Here is a 22304-nt window from a genome sequence, read left to right on the forward strand (position 1 = left end):
TGGATAGTCTATAGCTAATACAACCTTTAATTGCAGAAAACAATGTAGTTCAATGTTTTCACCGTCAACATTAATCATATGATTAGATTATTTCACTCAGTTTACAGCCATGGTAAAAATAAGGACACCCCCACTGAATATCCAGTTTTTTGCTAAGAATTGCAGTTGTTTTCAAAGAAAACATTCCCCTTTGGAACTGGACCCCATCTCACTGACTGGCTTGACTCTTCAGTCTGAAACTCTGGATCCCTGACTGTCCCTTTAATGTAAAAGTGATACGTTATTGTTCATCTTCTTTGCATTTTCTGAAATGGTGATGATTGCAGTTTTATACATAACTGGTGCTTCTCTTGATTTTTAAAAGGAAAACTTTGCCTTTTCCCAATTATCTTTTTAGTGACCAATAATCAGATTAAATGAAACAACTACTTAACAATACTGAAGGGTTGGAAAACGATCGATGCACCTTAATGAAACGATTGGGTTGAATTTAGGTCAAGGCCATCATTACCGATGGATACCTTACACCAATGACTCCTGAAAAAAAAAAAAAACTATTGGAGAGAGTGGGTGTGTGTGTTGTGTGTGTGTGTGTGTGTGTGTTGTGTGTGTGTGTGTGTGTGTGTGTTTGCTACATTGAGGGGACCAACACCTGACAGCACACTCACAGTGTGGGGACCAAATTTTTTGTGGGGACCAAAAACCTAGTCCCCACTAAGTTTTTAATAGATTTGATCAAAGGAAGTTCAATATGATACTCTGACAAATTTTTAGGGTGGTCTCTAAAATACACAAAAACCAACATAGTGTGCTTAAGTGTGTATCAGATTGTCTACTCGGTACCGCCCTTTAGTGGTAGGTTGAGGTACTGCAGGAACGCACACTTACACATCACACACCAATCTTGCTCTGGTGGCATTGTTGGGACAAATGAAAAATCTTTCTTTGTATTTCAAAAAAATCTATTTTAATGCCTTTTTAACATTTCCTTTTTGGTTATTTATTACCTTTGCATATATATTGGAACCATTGGCATGATTGCATATTGATTATTAACTTTCTCAGTGTTACGTTTATCACATAAAACTTTTAAATTATTGGTCAAAACGGGTAAGAACTAAAACCAGTTCAATACACAACACTGATGTTTTTTTTTTTTTTTAGCTATTGTCACTCTGAGGTAATTGTTTATTCTTGCAAAAGAGTAAAAAATCTTTACATTTATGACATGGTAGTAGCATATTACTGAAACTGCTATAATGTTAATCTGGATATGATGACCTCTCTTGGACTGCAAATTCTATGGCAGTGGTGAGGACGGCCCAGCAGCATCTCCACATCCTGAGAGTGCAAAACCGTAAAGCTTTACCTGCCTTTGCTATAATTGATACTGGCTTATAAAAATCTATTTAAAATAAATAAACATGCGACGGTTAGTCCAGCACAAGTTAAACCTGGTGGTCGGCCAGCCTTACATTACACTCTGGGAAACCCTTCTGTTTAGTTTTTTTGTGACAATAGGTAATAATTCAATTCAATGTTATTTATATAGTTCCAATTCATGAAACATGTCACCTAAAGACACATTCCAAAGTCAAATTCAATCAGATTATACAGATTGGATCAGATTATACAGATTAGTCAAAAAATGTCCTATCTAAGGAAACCCAGTAGATTGCATCAAGTCTTGACAAGCAGCATTCACTCTTCCTAAAGGAGCGTACAGCCACAGGGACAGTCGTCTGCTTTGTCCATGGCTTTGCAGCAATCCCTCATACTGAGCAAGCATGAAGCGATAGTGGAAAGGAAGACCCCCCTTTAACAGGAAGGAAATAACACGTACAGAACCAGGCTCAGTGTGAACAGTCATCTGCCTCAATTGACTGGGAGTTAGAAAAGAGAGAGCAGACACAATAAGAGAGTCAAAAAATGCAGAGAAGCACACATTGATCCAGGAATCTTTTCCATGTTATATGGTAATCGCGGGTGGTTTGTCTTCCCTAGATGATGTCACACCTAACAGAACGCCAGATCAGGTGTACCTACTATGAAGGAAAAAAATTACAACAAAAAGTTAAAAGCTGAAATGACAACGAACAATGCAAATTTGAGATTAGTAGGAGAACTCAGCAGAGAGAAATAGACCCTAATGTTCTCCAGCAGCCTAAGCCTACAGCAGCATAACTATAGAGATAGCTCAGGGTAACTTAAGACACTTTGACTATAATCTTTGTCAAAAAGGATAGTTTTAAGCTTTGTCTTAAAGTAAACAGGGTGTGTGCCTTACCGACCAAAACTGGGAGTTGGTTCCACTGGAGAGGAGCCTGATAACTAAAAGATGTGCCTCCCCTTCTACTTTTAGAAACTCTAGGAACCACCAATAGACTAGCAGTCTATGAGAAAAGTGCTCTGTTAGGAACATATATGGTAATCAGAACTCAAATATATGATGGAGCTTGATTATTAAGTGCTTTGTACGTGAGAAGGAGAATTTTAAATTCTGTTCTTGATTCAACATGAAGCCAATGAAGGGAAGCTACAATTGGAGAAATATGATCTCTATTGTTGATTTTCATCAAAACTGTTGATGCAGCATTTTGGATCAGCTAAAGACTTTAAATTGCATTTTGTGGAATTCCTGATAGTGAAGAATTACAATAGTTCAGCCATGAAATAACAAATGCATGGACAGGTTTTTCAGCATCTCCCCTAGACAGAATATTTCTATTTTGGCAATATTTCCGGGGGTAAAAAAAGGCAACCTCTGGAAACCTGTTTAATATAGGTTTTAAATAACATGTCTTGTTCAAAAATAACACCAACATCTTTTACTACATTACCAGAGGCCAATTTAATGCCATCCAGATTAAGAAGTTTATTTTTTAGGACTCTGGTCCAAAGATTACAACTCCTGTCTTGTCAGAATTTAAAAGCAGGTCATTTAAAGTCATCCCGGTTTTGTTGTCATCAAGGCATGCCTGTAGTTAAATTAATTGATTATATTGATCAGGATTTATGGATAAATATAGCTGAGTGTCATCAGCATAACAGTTGAGGGAGTGGTGGTCTAGTGGTTAGAGGAATGAGCTTGGGTCCCAGATGTTCTGAGTTCAACTCCCACAGACTGCCACTCTGGGTTCCTGAGCAAAACCCTTAACTCCTGATTGCTCCTCAGGCGCCGCACAGTGGCAGCCCACTGCTCCCCAAGGGGATGGGATAAGATGCAGAAGTGAATTTCTCCATTGTGAGATCAATAAAGTTCAATAAGCTCATGCCGTCTGATAACTTTGCCAATTCAAAGCATATACAAAGTAAATAGAATTGGCTCAAGGACTAAACCCTGTGGTACTCCACAAATGACTCTAGAGTTTGAAAATGAACAAACAAGTCTTTCAAGGGGAATTTTGTGATCAACTGTATCAAACACAGCATTGAGATCTAACAGGACAGGTACAGACACAAGTCCATTATCTGAGGTCATGAGAATATCATTAGTGACCTTCACCAGAGCTGTATCAGTGAAACGCCAGAGGGAAATACAGGTCGAAGTTGAGACAGTTTCAGGTTCGGTACACAGATGAAATTACAGGAGAGAGTGTTCAGACGACAATATTTTAGTAGCTATAGGCTACATCCTTTTCCTGTTGTGTTTCTTCATTAAGTATTTTTAATTGCCCAAGAAAAATATGAATAAGTTGAGTAGTTCCATTACTGTGCTTGTTTGTTTTGTATTTTCCTTATTTTTTGTTATTTAATATGTGTTCTGACAAAATAAATATTATAATGTTCATAATTATTACTGTTATCGTTATTTGTAGCTGATGAGACCAGTTTAAGGCTTGCCATTTGTGCAGAGGGACAGAATAATGCCAGTCATAGAGTTGTAGTTTAACACACATCTCTGCAGCTTCTGTACTGTTACCCACCCATTACCCTATTGAGGCGGTGTCTTTCCCACGGCCAAAACTGAATAGATCAAAAACTGATCTAAAAGGAACAAATCAAAAATATCTAATAAAAATCAATAAGGCTAACTTTGAACCAAAAAATAAAACAATTAAATGTGGTCTATTAAATATAAGGTCTCTCCCCCAAAGACTTTTTTTAGTTAATGAATTGATTTCTGATAATCAGATTGATTTATTTTGTCACACAAAACCTGGCTACAAGAGGACTACGTTAGTATAAATGAGTCAACTCCATCCAATTATTTAAATTTCCACATTCCCAGATCTATGGGAAGAGGGGAGGAGTAGCAACCATCTTTCAGTCTGATTTATTAATTAGTCCCAGGCCAATTACTAACTACAGTTCTTTTGAACATCTAACCCTCAGTTTCCCTCATCCAAACTGCAAAGCAATAAAACTTCTTCTTTTTGTTGCCTTGTATCGTCCACCAGGCCCTTACACTCAGTTTTAGGATCAGTTGTCAGACTTCTTATCTGAGTTGGTGTTAAATACTGACTATTATGGTGGTTATTATGGTGGGTGATTTTAACATTTATGTTGACACTGAATGTGATAACCTCAGTGTAGCCTTTAAAACTATCTTAAGATTCAATTGGTTTTGCTCAAAATGTGTCTAAACCGACGCACTCTTGGCTTCATACTTTAGACCTCGTGCTGACATATGGGATTGATTGTGAAGAATTAACAGTATTTCATCACAACCCTGTTCTATCAGACCATTTTTAAAAACCTTTGAGTTTAATCTAACTGAGTTCTCCACCCCCAAAAGAGGGTTCCATTATAGTAGATGTTTATCAGATAATGCTATATCTAACTTTACAGAGTCTGTCCCCCTTTTAATATCCTCAGTATTGCAGAAATGCCCTGCAGATGGCAGCAATGTTGTTTCTTCCCATTCACAAGTAGAAACCTTTGTTAACGGTGTGACTTCATCATTTTGTTCTGGATTAAACAATGTAGCTCCTTTGAAAAAGAAGGTGATTACTCACAGGAAGCTGGCTCCCTGGTTTAATTCAGAGCTGCGTTCCTTAAAGCACAATGTTAGGAAATTGGAGAGAAAATGGCGCTCTACACACCAAGAGGAATCTTACCTTATCTGGAAAGACAGATTAGGTAGGATTAGCTAAACTGCTCTAACCCTTCGCAGAGTTAGAGCAGCATATTTTTCATCATTAATTGATGAGAATAAAAATAATCCTAGATTTCTTTTCAGTACAGTTTGCCAAACTTACTCAGAGTCACAGCTCTGTTTATCCATCCATTCCCATCATTCAGTAATGACTTTATGGGATTTTTCATAAATAACAATTGACTCCATTAAAAATAACATAATTGGCATCCTTCCCAAACATGACTACCTCGTCTTCAGTAAGTGAGGCAGTGTTGGAGGAATCTTTAGAACCTGCGCAGTGTTTGAACTGTTTAGAAGCAAGTAGAGCTTTCTGAGCTATCTAAATTTTAGCCTTCATCTAACCTTCTACTTGTATGTGGACCCAATCCCAGCCAAGTTGTTTAAGGAGATATTCCCCTTTGATCAGTGATGCAATTTTAGACATGATTAATCTAACCTTAGTAGATGGATATGTACCACAAGCTTTAAAGTAGTTGTTATTAAACCTTTAACTTAAGAAACCATCTCTTGATCAAGACGAGTTAGTAAATTACAGACCTATATCTAATCTTCTTTTCTTATCTAAAAGTCTTGAGAAAGTAGTTGCTAATCAACTTTATGAACATTTACAACGGCTTCAGAGCTCATTATAGCACTGAAACGGCTCTGGTGAAGGTCACTAATCATATTCTCATGGCCTCAGATAATGGACTTGTGTCTGTACTTGTCCTGTTAGATCTCAGTGCTGCATTTGATACAGTTGATCACAATATTCTCATACAAAGACTTGAGCATACTGTAGGGATTAAGGAGAAACATTAGGCTGGTGTGAATCTTGTCTGTCGGAATGATTCCAGTTTGTTCATCTTAATAATAAATCTTCAAACTCTAGGGTCACTTGTGGAGTACCACAGAGTTCAGTCCTTGGACCAATTCTCTTTACTATATATATGCTTCCGATTGGCAAATTTATCAGACAACATGGGAATTAATTTCCACTGTTATGCTGATGACACTAAGATATATTATCCATAAATCCTGATGATTTCCAATCATTTACGTCGACTGGCTGTCATGTCTTGATGACACCAAAGCTGGATGACTTTAAATTTTCTCTGCATTTCAATTCTGTCAAGACAGGAAGTTGTAATCTTTGGACCAGAGTCCTCAAGAAATAAACTTCTTAATCAATCACTTAATCTGGATAGCATTAACTTGGCCTCTGGTAATAAAGTAAAAAATCTTGGTGTTATTTGTTACCAAGACATGTTGTTTAATCCCAATACCAGGTTTCCGAAGTTTCATTTTTTTCACCTCTGGAATATTGCCAAATTATAAACATTATGTCCAGGCGTGATGCTGAAAAAACTAGTTCATGCATTTGTTACTTCAAGGCTGAACTATTGTAATTCTTTACTATTAGGAAGTCCACAAAATGCAGTTCAAAGTCTTTAGCTCTAGATTAGCTTTAGATCCAAAATACTGCAGCAAGAGTTGAAAATCAATTAAAGGGATCATATTTCTCCAATTTTAGCTTCCCTTCATTGGCTTCCTGTTAAAGGCATATTATGCAACATTTTTCAGTTAATTAATCTGTTCCATACCGTTTTGGATGATTAAATGAGTCATTTCAGGTCGAACAAAAGTTTTCTCGGCCGCCCTGGTGGACTGTAGGGGAAATACCGTACTTGCAATAGGGTAGTTCATTGTTATTGTTTTGAGGCGGGTTTTTCGCGCATGCGCGCCGGACTGGTAGGCAAAAGGCGAACACAATGGCGGACGCAAACAGAGAAACTGACGAGTTCTCCGCGTATTTTTCTTCTTTAGATAACGTACTACAAGATCGTTTTAAGAGTAAGTTGATGGTTGATGGTATCAGATTGCCAGATCCACACAGCAAAAGCCTTAAGGGACGGAGCGAGTCTGTGAAATGCTGGCCAAGCGCTCCGTACCATGACATATACAGCTGCCTTATAAACATGGCAGGCCAGTACAGACAGAGAGCACGAAAGCCATGAAACCACTGGACGGCTACAATTATTTTAAATCCGGAAAAAGGCTCCAGCAACGCCCGCGACGCCATGAGGGATTAATCGGTCAGAAAATGGATGGATGGATGGATGTTGTTCACACATGTTTGTGCAACAGCACAAAGCGGCGTCGGACACAGGCCGCGTCTCAGCAGAGGCCCGGTAGGTTAAAAAAAATGTTACTACGGATTATTTAGGTGTTTTTGTCTTGTTAAAATGGGTGGCGGTGTCGGCGACATTGCAGCGTAAACACAGAAGTACTAGCGCCCGTGAACCGGGGCGTAATGGCAGCAGCAGCTGCTGTAGCCCCCGCTGCTAGCTGCTGCTAGCCGCCCCGGCCGCAGCACGTGAACTGGCAGAGCAGCCGCTGCCTGCTCCGCCGCTGCTGCTTGGCTGCTGCTGCTACCGCTTCTCCGGCCCGTGTAGCGATCTGTGTACCCTCCGCCGCTATTTAAGTAGAACAATGACTAGAGCAGAATTAAGTTGTATTTACCGGAGATGAAGTGTAGACTGCAAATTCTGTCGTAGTACGATGCCCCCCCAGTCCATTGGGAGTGTCTGCCTGCGCTCTTTTCATTGAAAATATCCATTTCTTTCTTCGTCCTTCCTCCTTTGGAAAACGACAGAAACGTATATCCAACGATTTGAATGCCTCTCTGTGCAACCGGGAGCACAACAAGTCGTAGGCATTGCTTAGATTCCATAAATAAACGAAGTAAAAGTACACTCTAAATCACCCGTTTTGTCATGTAGTAGACGAGAACAGTACTGTTTTCTGCCTACCAGCGGGACCCGGATGTAGCGCTGACGTCACGCGGGACGTCACACGTGAACTACCCTATAGCGTACCGCGCACGTGACGTCACCGTCTCAAGAGCAACGCCCCTTTTGCCGCTTAGGTAGGACATACAGGTAGAGAACGCCCGTAGCAACCAGCTATTAGACGCGCAACAGAAACAGCGATTTGACCGACTTTACAGCCATTAAACTTTCCCAAGACGATGTCCCAGGCGCCCTCGGCTCGCACCCACAGGCTCAGAAGTCTCGTGTATCGCGAGAGTCGGTCTTGCTTTACGGCGAGAACTGCTACACGCCCCCAGTGAAAGGCATGCTCGTTGCTAGCGCAGTGGCGATATTTGTGCAGTTATCATGGCGGAACCAGCGAGAAAACAGCGAAAGCCCATGTCGGAGCAGGCAAGAAAGAGGAAAAGGGCTCTGGACAGAGAGAGGAGTCGTACACGGGTGAACATCGGGCAAGCTTTTTCCGAATGGTGAGAGCTAAAAGAAAAAGAAGGCTGCAAGGCTGACAAGGACCTCGTGTTTCTGCTCAAAACAACCGCGCCTGGCTTGACCGAGAAACCAGGAGAACAGCTGAGCATCTTTACGACAGTGCCCTTTTACTTTCGCCCTCTGGGGGAGCCTCGCTGGAAAATCAACCCTGGTTGCATTGTAAACCTTTAAATCAAGAATAGAATTTAAAATTCTCCTTCTAACGTATAAAGCCCTTAAAAGTCAAACTCCATCATATATCAGAGATCTGATTACCCCGTATGTTCCTAACAGAGCACTTCGCTCTCAGACTGCAGGTTTGCTGGTGGTTTCCTAGAGTCTCTAAAACCAGAATGGGAGGCAGATCCTTTAGCTATCAGGCTCCTCTCCTGTGGAACCAACTCCAGTTTTGGTCTGTGAGGCAGATACTCTGTCCACTTTTAAGACTTATCTTAAAACTTTACTTTTTGACAAAGCTTATAGTTAGAGTGGCTCATGTTACCCTGAGCTACCTCTATAGTTATGCTGCTATAGGCTTAGGCTACTGGAGGACATCAAGGTCTATATTTCTCACTCTACTGAGTTCTACTGTTCTCCAGTCTTGCATTGCATTGCATTGAAATGACTGTTGTCATTTCTTTTTGTTCACTTTTTTTCTTCATACTAGGTACACCTGGTCTGGCGTTCTGTTAACTGTGACATTATCCAGGGAAGAAATCACCTGCTATTACCATTTAATGTAGAACAGATTACTGGATCAATGTGAGCTTCTGTGCTTGTTTGTCTCTCTTGTTGTGTCTCTGCTCTGTCTTCTCTAACCCCCCAGTTGGTCGAGGCAGATGACCGTTCATACTGAGCCCTGTACTGAGCCAACCTTCTGCTGGAGGTTTTTCCTTCCCGTTAATGGGGAGTTTTTCTTTCCACTGTCGCGTCCTGCTTGCTCAGTATGAGGGATTGCTGCAAAGCCATGGACAGTGCAGATGACTCTCCCTGTGGCGCTACGCTTCTTCAGGAGTGAATGCTGCTTGTCAAGACTTTGATGCAATTAATTGGTTCCCTTTATATAAGAATTTTTTGACCAATCTGTATAATCTGACCCAATCTGTATAATCTGATTGATTTTGATTTTGTAAAGTTCCTTGAGATGACATGTTTCATGAATTGGCGCTATATAAATAAAATTGAATTGAATTGAATTGAATAGGAGTTAGAAGGAGAAGGAAGAGGAGGAAGAGACATATGAGTAGTGATGGAGGAAGAGGAGGCTGATGATGATGAGGATGAGCTACCTTAAAAGCTGTGCCAGGTACAGGTGAAGGACATGGTGGTAATAGGTGTTTGCAATTAATTATGTTAATAAACCTCTTGAGATCAGCGGAATTCTTTTTGACATTGCATAGCTAATAGGCTTAAAAGGCTGATTAATTTAAGCTCTAGTTGGTGTTTCAGGACATGTGTATTTTTGTTCCTTAATGTTTTCTTTGAATTTTGTGATAAGCTGCTTAGTAGACTTTTAAAAACTGAAATAGTTTGTATTTCTATCATTGAATTCACTATTTAATTGTTTTTTAATTGGTTTTTATACTACAAAGTATTCATGTTGAAATTATGATTCCAATTGTACTATTCATGCAACCAGATGAAAGGGCCTCTCAAAACCAGTCTCCCAGCTGACCAGCTTAGTGTCACGCTGAAGCCAACGCAGAAGAAGAAGAAATCCTGGCTTTCAATTCTTTGTATTCCCGTTACTTTAGTAATATATACGTTTCAAAAACCTCTTTAGTTTATTAGTTACTCCCATCAGGTCAAACACGCAGTCCCTTTAAATTACTTCACAAACATACTCGAATCATTTGGATTTACAAACGCAGACACACCAGACGGGCGGAAGCACGTAGATTCTGTTTTTCTTGTCTCCACCCGGGGGCTGCGCTGACTATCCAAAAGAAGCACACCTTTGAAATGAGCTTACGAAGGACCAAGCAGTTGCTAAGCAGTTGCTTCACCACATGGAAGTGTAAGTCAATTCTGTCATATAAACCGTATAAACTGTATTTAAGTGTACCAATTTCTTTTAAGAATGTAATAAGTGGTTAAAACTAGCTGAGCGGGTTTATTTTAAATCGATGAAACTACTCTTTTATAAGCAAAACTGAGAGTTTAGATGAAGTTTTCCTTTTAACAAGATGGAGTCTTTGAAATTGACTCAATTATGTTTTATGCATGACTTTCTTGTTACCTAACGTACTATTTTATGTTTAGGTTGAAGCAGTTCCAATAATTACTGTATGGTAGTCTAAGAGATACATAAACTAAAACAGTTAATGAGGAAAATAATATTCAGAAAAGCATGCGTCTTACAAATATGGTAGAAGGAACCTGGAAGGACTGACGCCATTTTGACTTTTATTGCAATGTTAAAAATGTCGTAGACTTTGAAACAGATTGGTATTGTTATAAAATGATTATAACAGTACTGTGTGTTTTAACAGGATAATGACATCAATAAACCGTAGAATACCACCTAAACGCGATGCAGCTGAACATGCAGCAACGGCCAGTGACAAGACAGGAAGGTTGGAAGTGAAGTTCATCAATCATTATAAAGGTGGGTTTCTGTGCATAGAGTTATCTCAATTCAGAGATTTCCACAAATTATGACAAAAGTATTTTTGAAAATACTTTTGAAATTCTGTCTTGGGGGGGGGGGGGGGGGGGGGCTTTTTCTCACGCTTTCCATACAAAATACAGCTTTATACAAGAGCAATTTTCTGTGTCTCTTGTTTATCCATCTTTCTGGCTATCTTTTTATGTTTTTGTCTCTATCAGGTATATTTAGTTATGGTTATATTTTGAGGATATCTGCCTTTCTTCCTTCCTACTTCTTGATTGAATGAAAATCTCCTTTAAATCTAGATCTTCAAGAGTTCATAATATTTTTCAGCATACCTTTTATTGAATATTAATTTCAATACATTTGGGATCTGTTTCTGATCCATTTATAGGGTCTATATAGCAACAAAAATGTGTTTTCCCAAAACAAAGCATCCATCTTATTTCAACAATGAACTCAGGAAGGTGAATTTTTGTTTCCAACAGACAGACTTTGGTGATTTGGGAGAATCAAAGAAAACAATATGTTTGTAAGACACCTGAAAATAACCATAGAGCCATGTACATAGGGAACATGCTGCATTGAGCTTAAGGCTTATAATAATTGAGTTTAAACTGATGTAATCATCCTTATATTTGTATAAGGCAAACATTCTCAGTATATTGAAATAATCAATGCACCACTTGAAATAAAAATGTTTTTTACAGAAAAAAACAGACAAAGTACGCATTTATCCCATTGGATCCCGCCCTCCCATCCATCACAAGCGATACTAATTCTGACTGGGATAATTCTTGTTCATTTAAGAGTTTCTCTTTAATCACCACCCCATGCTCCCCCATCAGAACAGACTCCATTGACATCTTCACGGATAGAGACACTCAGTGCTCCCGACTTGGAAGGAGTTTTTAGTGCAGACATCCTCAAACTGGGTGCATTCACAACACGCAGAAACATTTACCCAGGGAGGTAAAAAGGATGTTGTGACTCTCTTGCCTGGCGAGATTGTGAGTTTACCTGCATGTGAACCAGGTGACTCTGAGCTAAAATAAAGATAATTTAGCCTAGGATAAAACTTTAAAGGAGGCTGCACACTTTGTACTGTGCACACTGCGCTGACTATCCACGGCCATTTTAAACTTCATAGTTGAGCACACTTATTGGCTACACTTCTTGTGACAAACTCCTACATTTCCCACCGCAGACACCCAGCGCTCACCTGGCACTCCATGGTGCAGAGGGGCTGTAGGATCTTGCGAGTCACGTTAGAGACTTCTTTCTCTACAGAGCCGTTTATAGTGATGTTGTGTATGCTCTCGTAAAATTGATTCCAGCAACGACTTGTCCGTGGACTAATTTCTGCCTTATGTGGGAGCCCTCACTGTAGAGACAGTAATCCGTTCTGGCGCTATTAATAAAAAAAAAAAAATTAGCCCTAACAGTGAACATGCACAGACGTATAATAATTTATTTACATACCCTGACCTTCTTTGGGTGGGGGGGGGGGGGTTATGTGGTTGATGGAGCACCCCCCCTTGTTGAATGTTAGAGGAAACACTGTCAGCAATGGTAGAGTTCGTGATCTGAAATTTACAGTTTCTATATGTCTAGGACGAGGTGTGTTCGCCACGACTCCTTTTAAAAAGGAGATTTGTGGTGGAGTACAGAGGGGAGTTGATAAACTATGAAGAATCACAAAGGAGGAGGAGACTGTATCATAGTGCATGTGCTGTCTTCATGTTTGACTTCTTGTGGCAAGAAAGATGGTGGTGGTAAGTCCAGTGTTTATAATAATTCAATATAAGTTGGATCTTGTCAAAGCTTGTGGTGCTGCTTTTTGAAAGTTATCTTGTTGACAAAATAACCAAAAGATTATTATATAACATTTGTTTCTCTTTCTCCAACCCCATTCTCCCCACCCCACCTAATTTGGAAAGTATCGATGCATCCCGAGAAGATAACAGTCTTGGAAGATTAGTCAATGATGACCACAAGAATCCAAGCTGTACAATGAAAAAGATATTGGTGGATGGAAAGCCACATCTGTGCTTATTTGCAGTGAAAGACATAAATCCTGGAGAGGAAATAACTTACAACTATGGAGGGACTGACTGGCCATGGAGGGAGAAGGTTGTCAAGGATCATTTTCTGTTTAAAAATGAATAACTTACATTTATGATGGAAGTCTATAAATATATGTTAAATAAAGAATCTGTAGTGGAGCAAGAAGTGGTCTAACAGACAGTGCTCAAACGACTCACTAGTAATGAATAATGATGAACTAATTGCTCCTTTAAGAAAATTTTGTTAAACATGTTAGGTTGTAAGAATGTTTTTATTTCTTAGGTCGTATTTTTTATTTTTTTTTTGAAAAACAAACAACAACAAAAAGACCAAAGAAATCCGGTGTTTCTTGGGTAAACACTAGTACAGGTCAAGGTGATGTAAAAATGGAGAGACTATGTTGATGACAGATGAGATTGCCTCTATGTTAGTAAACCTGCACTTAAATATAGTATTAAGAGGCTATTTTCCTCTTCCACAGGCTAGCAAAGAATCATCTGTGACTGAGGCTGTCGAAGTTGAGCATGCTGGCTCATCGGATCAAGCTCCGTCCAAGTCCTCCAAGAAAAAGGTAATTTTTCCTGAACGTCATTTCATCTGCCTTCCAGTTATCAGTCCTACTTGTGTTTTTCAGAGACATCTCAGTACTTTTACATTGGTAAAAAATGTCCTTCATTGAACAGGTTTCCTTCAGGAGTCCTAGTAACACACACTAATCTGGTCAAATGTCATTGTGGGGACTATAGCAGCTGTAGTCTGTACACAGTTAATGGCTGGTTTGTGATAACACACATTTTTCTGGTTTACAGTACAAGTGAGGACCCCGTTTGAGGGTTTTTTAATCATCATTTATTCTGCCTTTATGGAACTATAGCGTTTGCTTCCACTTATCAGTAGCATGGTTCACACCTGGCTTATTATCTGATGTATGCACTGTATCAGGGACTGTTATACAAAGATGTTTAGAAGGCAATCCTGTGTTTTTTTATTGGGTAAACTTAGTAAAGGTCAATGTGGTGTAGAAATGAGAGGCTATGTAAATAACAGATCATTGGTAAACTGAACATGCTTCATAGTTGAACATGACAGCAGCGATTAATCAACAATGCACCATGCTAGTCATCAGCTTTATCTCTTTTGATTAGTCAATGGTTTTAGGTTGTCGCATAGTTGGTCATTTAGATTGCCTCTATGTTAGTAAACCTGCACTTAAATATAGTATTAAGAGGCTATTTTCCTCTTCCACAGGCTAGCAAAGAATCATCTGTGACTGAGGCTGTCGAAGTTGAGCATGCTGGCTCATCGGATCAAGCTCCGTCCAAGTCCTCCAAGAAAAAGGTAATTTTCCTGAACGTCATTTCATCTGCCTTCCAGTTATCAGTCCTACTTGTGTGTTTTCAGAGACATCTCAGTACTTTTACATTGGTAAAAAATGTCCTTCATTGAACAGGTTCCTTCAGGAGTCCTAGTAACACACACTAATCTGGTCAAATGTCATTGTGGGGACTATAGCAGCTGTAGTCTGTACACAGTTAATGGCTGGTTTGTGATAACACACATTTTTTTCTGGTTTACAGTACAAGTGAGGACCCCGTTTGAGGGTTTTTAATCATCATTTATTCTGCCTTTATGGAACTATAGCGTTTGCTTCCACTTATCAGTAGCATGGTTCACACCTGGCTTATTATCTGATGTATGCACTGTATCAGGGACTGTTATACAAAGATGTTTAGAAGGCAATCCTGTGTTTTTTTTATTGGGTAAACTTAGTAAAGGTCAATGTGGTGTAGAAATGAGAGCTATGTAAATAACAGATCATTGGTAAACTGAACCTGCTTCATAGTTGAACATGACAGCAGCGATTAATCAACAATGCACCAAGCTAGTCATCAGCTTTAATCTCTTTTTGATTAGTCAATGGTTTTAGGGTTTGTCGCATAGTTGGTCATTTAGATTGCCTCTATGTTAGTAAACCTGCACTTAATTATAGTATTAAGAGGCTATTTTCCTCTTCCACAGGCTAGCAAAGAATCATCTGTGACTGAGGCTGTCGAAGTTGAGCATGCTGGCTCATCGGATCAAGCTCCGTCCAAGTCCTCCAAGAAAAAGGTAATTTTTCCTGAACGTCATTTCATCTGCCTTCCAGTTATCAGTCCTACTTGTGTTTTTCAGAGACATCTCAGTACTTTTACATTGGTAAAAAATGTCCTTCATTGAACAGGTTTCCTTCAGGAGTACCTAGTAACACACACTAATCTGGTCAAATGTCATTGTGGGGACTATAGCAGCTGTAGTCTGTACACAGTTAATGGCTGGTTTGTGATAACACACATTTTTCTGGTTTACAGTACAAGTGAGGACCCCGTTTGAGGGTTTTTTAATCATCATTTATTCTGCCTTTATGGAACTATAGCGTTTGCTTCCACTTATCAGTAGCATGGTTCACACCTGGCTTATTATCTGATGTATGCACTGTATCAGGGACTGTTATACAAAGATGTTTAGAAGGCAATCCTGTGTTTTTTTATTGGGTAAACTTAGTAAAGGTCAATGTGGTGTAGAAATGAGAGGCTATGTAAATAACAGATCATTGGTAAACTGAACCTGCTTCATAGTTGAACATGACAGCAGCGATTAATCAACAATGCACCATGCTAGTCATCAGCTTTATCTACTTTTGATTAGTCAATGGTTTTAGGTTGTCGCATAGTTGGTCATTTAGATTGCCTCTATGTTAGTAAACCTGCACTTAAATATAGTATTAAGAGGCTATTTTCCTCTTCCACAGGCTAGCAAAGAATCATCTGTGACTGAGGCTGTCGAAGTTGAGCATGCTGCCTCATCGGATCAAGCTCCGTCCAAGTCCTCCGAGAAAAAGGTAATTTTTCCTGAACGTCATTTCATCTGCCTTCCAGTTATCAGTCCTACTTGTGTTTTTTCAGAGACATCTCAGTACTTTTACATTGGTAAAAAATGTCCTTCATTGAAACAGGTTTCCTTCAGGAGTCCTAGTAACACACACTAATCTGGTCAAATGTCATTGTGGGGACTATAGCAGCTGTAGTCTGTACACAGTTAATGGCTGGTTTGTGATAACACACATTTTTCTGGTTTACAGTACAAGTGAGGACCCCGTTTGAGGGTTTTTTAATCATCATTTATTCTGCCTTTATGGAACTATAGCGTTTGCTTCCACTTATCAGTAGCATGGTTCACACCTGGCTTATTATCTGATGTATGCACTGTATCAGGGACTGTTATACAAAGATGTTTAGAAGGCAATCCTGTGTTTTTTTATTGGGTAAACTTAGTAAAGGTCAATGTGGTGTAGAAATGAGAGGCTATGGAAATAACAGATCATTGGTAAACTGAACCTGCTTCATAGTTGAACATGACAGCAGCGATTAATCAACAATGCACCAAGCTAGTCATCAGCTTTATCTCTTTTTATTAGTCAATGGTTTTAGGTTGTCGCATAGTTGGTCATTTAGATTGCCCCTATGTTAGTAAACCTGCACTTAAATATAGTATTAAGAGGCTATTTTCCTCTTCCACAGGCTAGCAAAGAATCATCTGTGACTGAGGCTGTCGAAGTTGAGCATGCTGGCTCATCGGATCAAGCTCCGTCCAAGTCCTCCAAGAAAAAGGTAATTTTTCCTGAACGTCATTTCATCTGCCTTCCAGTTATCAGTCCTACTTGTGTTTTTCAGAGACATCTCAGTACTTTTACATTGGTAAAAAATGTCCTTCATTGAACAGGTTTCCTTCAGGAGTCCTAGTAACACACACTAATCTGGTCAAATGTCATTGTGGGGACTATAGCAGCTGTAGTCTGTACACAGTTAATGGCTGGTTTGTGATAACACACATTTTTCTGGTTTACAGTACAAGTGAGGACCCCGTTTGAGGGTTTTTTAATCATCATTTATTCTGCCTTTATGGAACTATAGCGTTTGCTTCCACTTATCAGTAGCATGGTTCACACCTGGCTTATTATCTGATGTATGCACTGTATCAGGGACTGTTATACAAAGATGTTTAGAAGGCAATCCTGTGTTTTTTTTTGGTTAAACTTAGTAAAGGTCAATGTGGTGTAGAAATGAGAGGCTATGTAAATAACAGATCATTGATAAACTGAACATGCTTCATAGTTGAACATGACAGCAGCGATTAATCAACAATGCACCATGCTAGTCATCAGCTTTATTACTTTTGATTAGTCAATGGTTTTAGGTTGTCGCATAGTTGGTCATTTAGATTGCCTCTATGTTAGTAAACCTGCACTTAAATATAGTATTAAGAGGCTATTTTCCTCTTCCACAGGCTAGCAAAGAATCATCTGTGACTGAGGCTGTCGAAGTTGAGCATGCTGGCTCATCGGATCAAGCTCCGTCCAAGTCCTCCAAGAAAAAGGTAATTTTTCCTGAGCGTCATTTCATCTGCCTTCCAGTTATCAGTCCTACTTGTGTTTTTCAGAGACATCTCAGTACTTTTACATTGGTAAAAAATGTCCTTCATTAAACAGGTTTCCTTCAGGAGTCCTAGTAACACACACTAATCTGGTCAAATGTCATTGTGGGGACTATAGCAGCTGTAGTCTGTACACAGTTAATGGCTGGTTTGTGATAACACACATTTTTCTGGTTTACAGTACAAGTGAGGACCCCGTTTGAGGGTTTTTTAATCATCATTTATTCTGCCTTTATGGAACTGTAGCGTCTGCTTCCACTTATCAGTAGCATGGTTCACACCTGGCTTATCATCTGATGTATGCACTGTATCAGGGACTGTTATACAAAGATGTTTAGAAGGCAATCCTGTGTTTTTTTATTGGGTAAACTTAGTAAAGGTCAATGTGGTGTAGAAATGAGAGGCTATGTAAATAACAGATCATTGGTAAACTGAACCTGCTTCATAGTTGAACATGACAGCAGCGGTTAATAAACAATGCACCATGCTAGTCATCAGCTTTATTACTTTTGATTAGTCAATGGTTTTAGGTTGTCGCATAGTGGGTCATCTAGATTGCCCCTATGTTAGTAAACCTGCAGTTAAATATAGTATTAAGAGGCTATTTTCCTCTTCCACAGGCTAGCAAAGAATCATCTGTGACTGAGGCTGTCGAAGTTGAGCATGCTGCCTCATCGGATCAAGCTCCGTCCAAGTCCTCCAAGAAAAAGGTAATTTTTCCTGAACGTCATTTCATCTGCCTTCCAGTTATCAGTCCTACTTGTGTTTTTCAGAGACATCTCAGTACTTTTACATTGGTAAAAAATGTCCTTCATTAAACAGGTTTCCTTCAGGAGACCTAGTAACACACACTAATCTGGTCAAATGTCATTGTGGGGACTATAGCAGCTGTAGTCTGTACACAGTTAATGGCTGGTTTGTGATAACACACATTTTTCTGGTTTACAGTACAAGTGAGGACCCCGTTTGAGGGTTTTTTAATCATCATTTATTCTGCCTTTATGGAACTATAGCGTTTGCTTCCACTTATCAGTAGCATGGTTTACACCTGGCTTATTATCTGATGTATGCACTGTATCAGGGACTGTTATACAAAGATGTTTAGAAGGCAATCCTGTGTTTTTTTATTGGGTAAACTTAGTAAAGGTCAATGTGGTGTAGAAATGAGAGGCTATGGAAATAACAGATCATTGGTAAACTGAACATGCTTCATAGTTGAACATGACAGCAGTGATTAATCAACAATGCACCATGCTAGTCATCAGCTTTATCTCTTTTTATTAGTCAATGGTTTTAGGTTGTCGCATAGTTGGTCATTTAGATTGCCCCTATGTTAGTAAACCTGCACTTAAATATAGTATTAAGAGGCTATTTTCCTCTTCCACAGGCTAGCAAAGAATCATCTGTGACTGAGGCTGTCGAAGTTGAGCATGCTGCCTCATCGGATCAAGCTCCGTCCAAGTCCTCCAAGAAAAAGGTAATTTTTCCTGAACGTCATTTCATCTGCCTTCCAGTTATCAGTCCTACTTGTGTTTTTCAGAGACATCTCAGTACTTTTACATTGGTAAAAAATGTCCTTCATTAAACAGGTTTCCTTCAGGAGACCTAGTAACACACACTAATCTGGTCAAATGTCATTGTGGGGACTATAGCAGCTGTAGTCTGTACACAGTTAATGGCTGGTTTGTGATAACACACATTTTTCTGGTTTACAGTACAAGTGAGGACCCCGTTTGAGGGTTTTTTAATCATCATTTATTCTGCCTTTATGGAACTATAGCGTTTGCTTCCACTTATCAGTAGCATGGTTCACACCTGGCTTATTATCTGATGTATGCACTGTATCAGGGACTGTTATACAAAGATGTTTAGAAGGCAATCCTGTGTTTTTTTATTGGGTAAACTTAGTAAAGGTCAATGTGGTGTAGAAATGAGAGGCTATGTAAATAACAGATCATTGGTAAACTGAACCTGCTTCATAGTTGAACATGACAGCAGCGGTTAATAAACAATGCACCATGCTAGTCATCAGCTTTATTACTTTTGATTAGTCAATGGTTTTAGGTTGTCGCATAGTTGGTCATTTAGATTGCCTCTATGTTAGTAAACCTGCACTTAAATATAGTATTAAGAGGCTATTTTCCTCTTCCACAGGCTAGCAAAGAATCATCTGTGACTGAGGCTGTCGAAGTTGAGCATGCTGCCTCATCGGATCAAGCTCCGTCCAAGTCCTCCGAGAAAAAGGTAATTTTTCCTGAACGTCATTTCATCTGCCTTCCAGTTATCAGTCCTACTTGTGTTTTTCAGAGACATCTCAGTACTTTTACATTGGTAAAAAATGTCCTTCATTGAACAGGTTTCCTTCAGGAGTCCTAGTAACACACACTAATCTGGTCAAATGTCATTGTGGGGACTATAGCAGCTGTAGTCTGTACACAGTTAATGGCTGGTTTGTGATAACACACATTTTTCTGGTTTACAGTACAAGTGAGGACCCCGTTTGAGGGTTTTTTAATCATCATTTATTCTGCCTTTATGGAACTATAGCGTTTGCTTCCACTTATCAGTAGCATGGTTCACACCTGGCTTATTATCTGATGTATGCACTGTATCAGGGACTGTTATACAAAGATGTTTAGAAGGCAATCCTGTGTTTTTTTATTGGGTAAACTTAGTAAAGGTCAATGTGGTGTAGAAATGAGAGGCTATGTAAATAACAGATCATTGGTAAACTGAACATGCTTCATAGTTGAACATGACAGCAGCGATTAATCAACAATGCACCATGCTAGTCATCAGCTTTATTACTTTTGATTAGTCAATGGTTTTAGGTTGTCGCATAGTTGGTCATTTAGATTGCCTCTATGTTAGTAAACCTGCACTTAAATATAGTATTAAGAGGATATTTTCCTCTTCCACAGGCTAGCAAAGAATCATCTGTGACTGAGGCTGTCGAAGTTGAGCATGCTGCCTCATCGGATCAAGCTCCGTCCAAGTCCTCCAAGAAAAAGGTAATTTTTCCTGAGCGTCATTTCATCTGCCTTCCAGTTATCAGTCCTACTTGTGTTTTTCAGAGACATCTCAGTACTTTTACATTGGTAAAAAATGTCCTTCATTAAACAGGTTTCCTTCAGGAGACCTAGTAACACACACTAATCTGGTCAAATGTCATTGTGGGGACTATAGCAGCTGTAGTCTGTACACAGTTAATGGCTGGTTTGTGATAACACACATTTTTCTGGTTTACAGTACAAGTGAGGACCCCGTTTGGGGGTTTTTTAATCATCATTTATTCTGCCTTTATGGAACTATAGCGTTTGCTTCCACTTATCAGTAGCATGGTTCACACCTGGCTTATTATCTGATGTATGCACTGTATCAGGGACTGTTATACAAAGATGTTTAGAAGGCAATCCTGTGTTTTTTTATTGGGTAAACTTAGTAAAGGTCAATGTGGTGTAGAAATGAGAGGCTATGTAAATAACAGATCATTGGTAAACTGAACCTGCTTCATAGTTGAACATGACAGCAGCGGTTAATAAACAATGCACCATGCTAGTCATCAGCTTTATTACTTTTGATTAGTCAATGGTTTTAGGTTGTCGCATAGTTGGTCATTTAGATTGCCTCTATGTTAGTAAACCTGCACTTAAATATAGTATTAATAGGATATTTTCCTCTTCCACAGGCTAACAAAGAATCATCTGTGACTGAGGCTGTCGAAGTTGAGCATGCTGCCTCACCGGATCAAGCTCCGTCCAAGTCCTCCGAGAAAAAGGTAATTTTTCCTGAACGTCATTTCATCTGCCTTCCAGTTATCAGTCCTACTTGTGTTTTTCAGAGACATCTCAGTACTTTTACATTGGTAAAAAATGTCCTTCATTGAACAGGTTTCCTTCAGGAGTCCTAGTAACACACACTAATCTGGTCAAATGTCATTGTGGGGACTATAGCAGCTGTAGTCTGTACACAGTTAATGGCTGGTTTGTGATAACACACATTTTTCTGGTTTACAGTACAAGTGAGGACCCCGTTTGAGGGTTTTTTAATCATCATTTATTCTGCCTTTATGGAACTGTAGCGTCTGCTTCCACTTATCAGTAGCATGGTTCACACCTGGCTTATCATCTGATGTATGCACTGTATCAGGGACTGTTATACAAAGATGTTTAGAAGGCAATCCTGTGTTTTTTTATTGGGTAAACTTAGTAAAGGTCAATGTGGTGTAGAAATGAGAGGCTATGTAAATAACAGATCATTGGTAAACTGAACATGCTTCATAGTTGAACATGACAGCAGCGATTAATCAACAATGCACCATGCTAGTCATCAGCTTTATTACTTTTGATTAGTCAATGGTTTTAGGTTGTCGCATAGTTGGTCATTTAGATTGCCTCTATGTTAGTAAACCTGCAGTTAAATATAGTATTAAGAGGCTATTTTCCTCTTCCACAGGCTAGCAAAGAATCATCTGTGACTGAGGCTGTCGAAGTTGAGCATGCTGCCTCATCGGATCAAGCTCCGTCCAAGTCCTCCGAGAAAAAGGTAATTTTTCCTGAACGTCATTTCATCTGCCTTCCAGTTATCAGTCCTACTTGTGTTTTTCAGAGACATCTCAGTACTTTTACATTGGTAAAAAATGTCCTTCATTGAACAGGTTTCCTTCAGGAGTCCTAGTAACACACACTAATCTGGTCAAATGTCATTGTGGGGACTATAGCAGCTGTAGTCTGTACACAGTTAATGGCTGGTTTGTGATAACACACATTTTTCTGGT

General features: G+C 39.3%; 2 long non-coding RNA genes across 2 annotated transcripts; both read left to right on the forward strand.

Moving 5' to 3' along the window:
- The first annotated feature begins 10322 nt into the window (after nucleotides 1-10322).
- Nucleotides 10323-12637, forward strand: LOC118560748. Its single transcript, XR_004929566.1, has 3 exons — nucleotides 10323-10396; nucleotides 10872-10987; nucleotides 12605-12637. It is a non-coding gene; the product is annotated as an uncharacterized LOC118560748 (long non-coding RNA).
- Nucleotides 12638-12652: 15 nt separating this feature from the next.
- On the forward strand, nucleotides 12653-22009 carry LOC118560750. The gene is made up of 4 exons (XR_004929567.1): nucleotides 12653-12765; nucleotides 12931-13123; nucleotides 21216-21305; nucleotides 21983-22009. It is a non-coding gene; the product is annotated as an uncharacterized LOC118560750 (long non-coding RNA).
- Nucleotides 22010-22304: the final 295 nt, after the last annotated feature.

This window comes from Fundulus heteroclitus, unplaced genomic scaffold (genome assembly GCF_011125445.2).
Source record: "Fundulus heteroclitus isolate FHET01 unplaced genomic scaffold, MU-UCD_Fhet_4.1 scaffold_477, whole genome shotgun sequence".
Classification (NCBI taxonomy): domain Eukaryota; kingdom Metazoa; phylum Chordata; class Actinopteri; order Cyprinodontiformes; family Fundulidae; genus Fundulus; species Fundulus heteroclitus.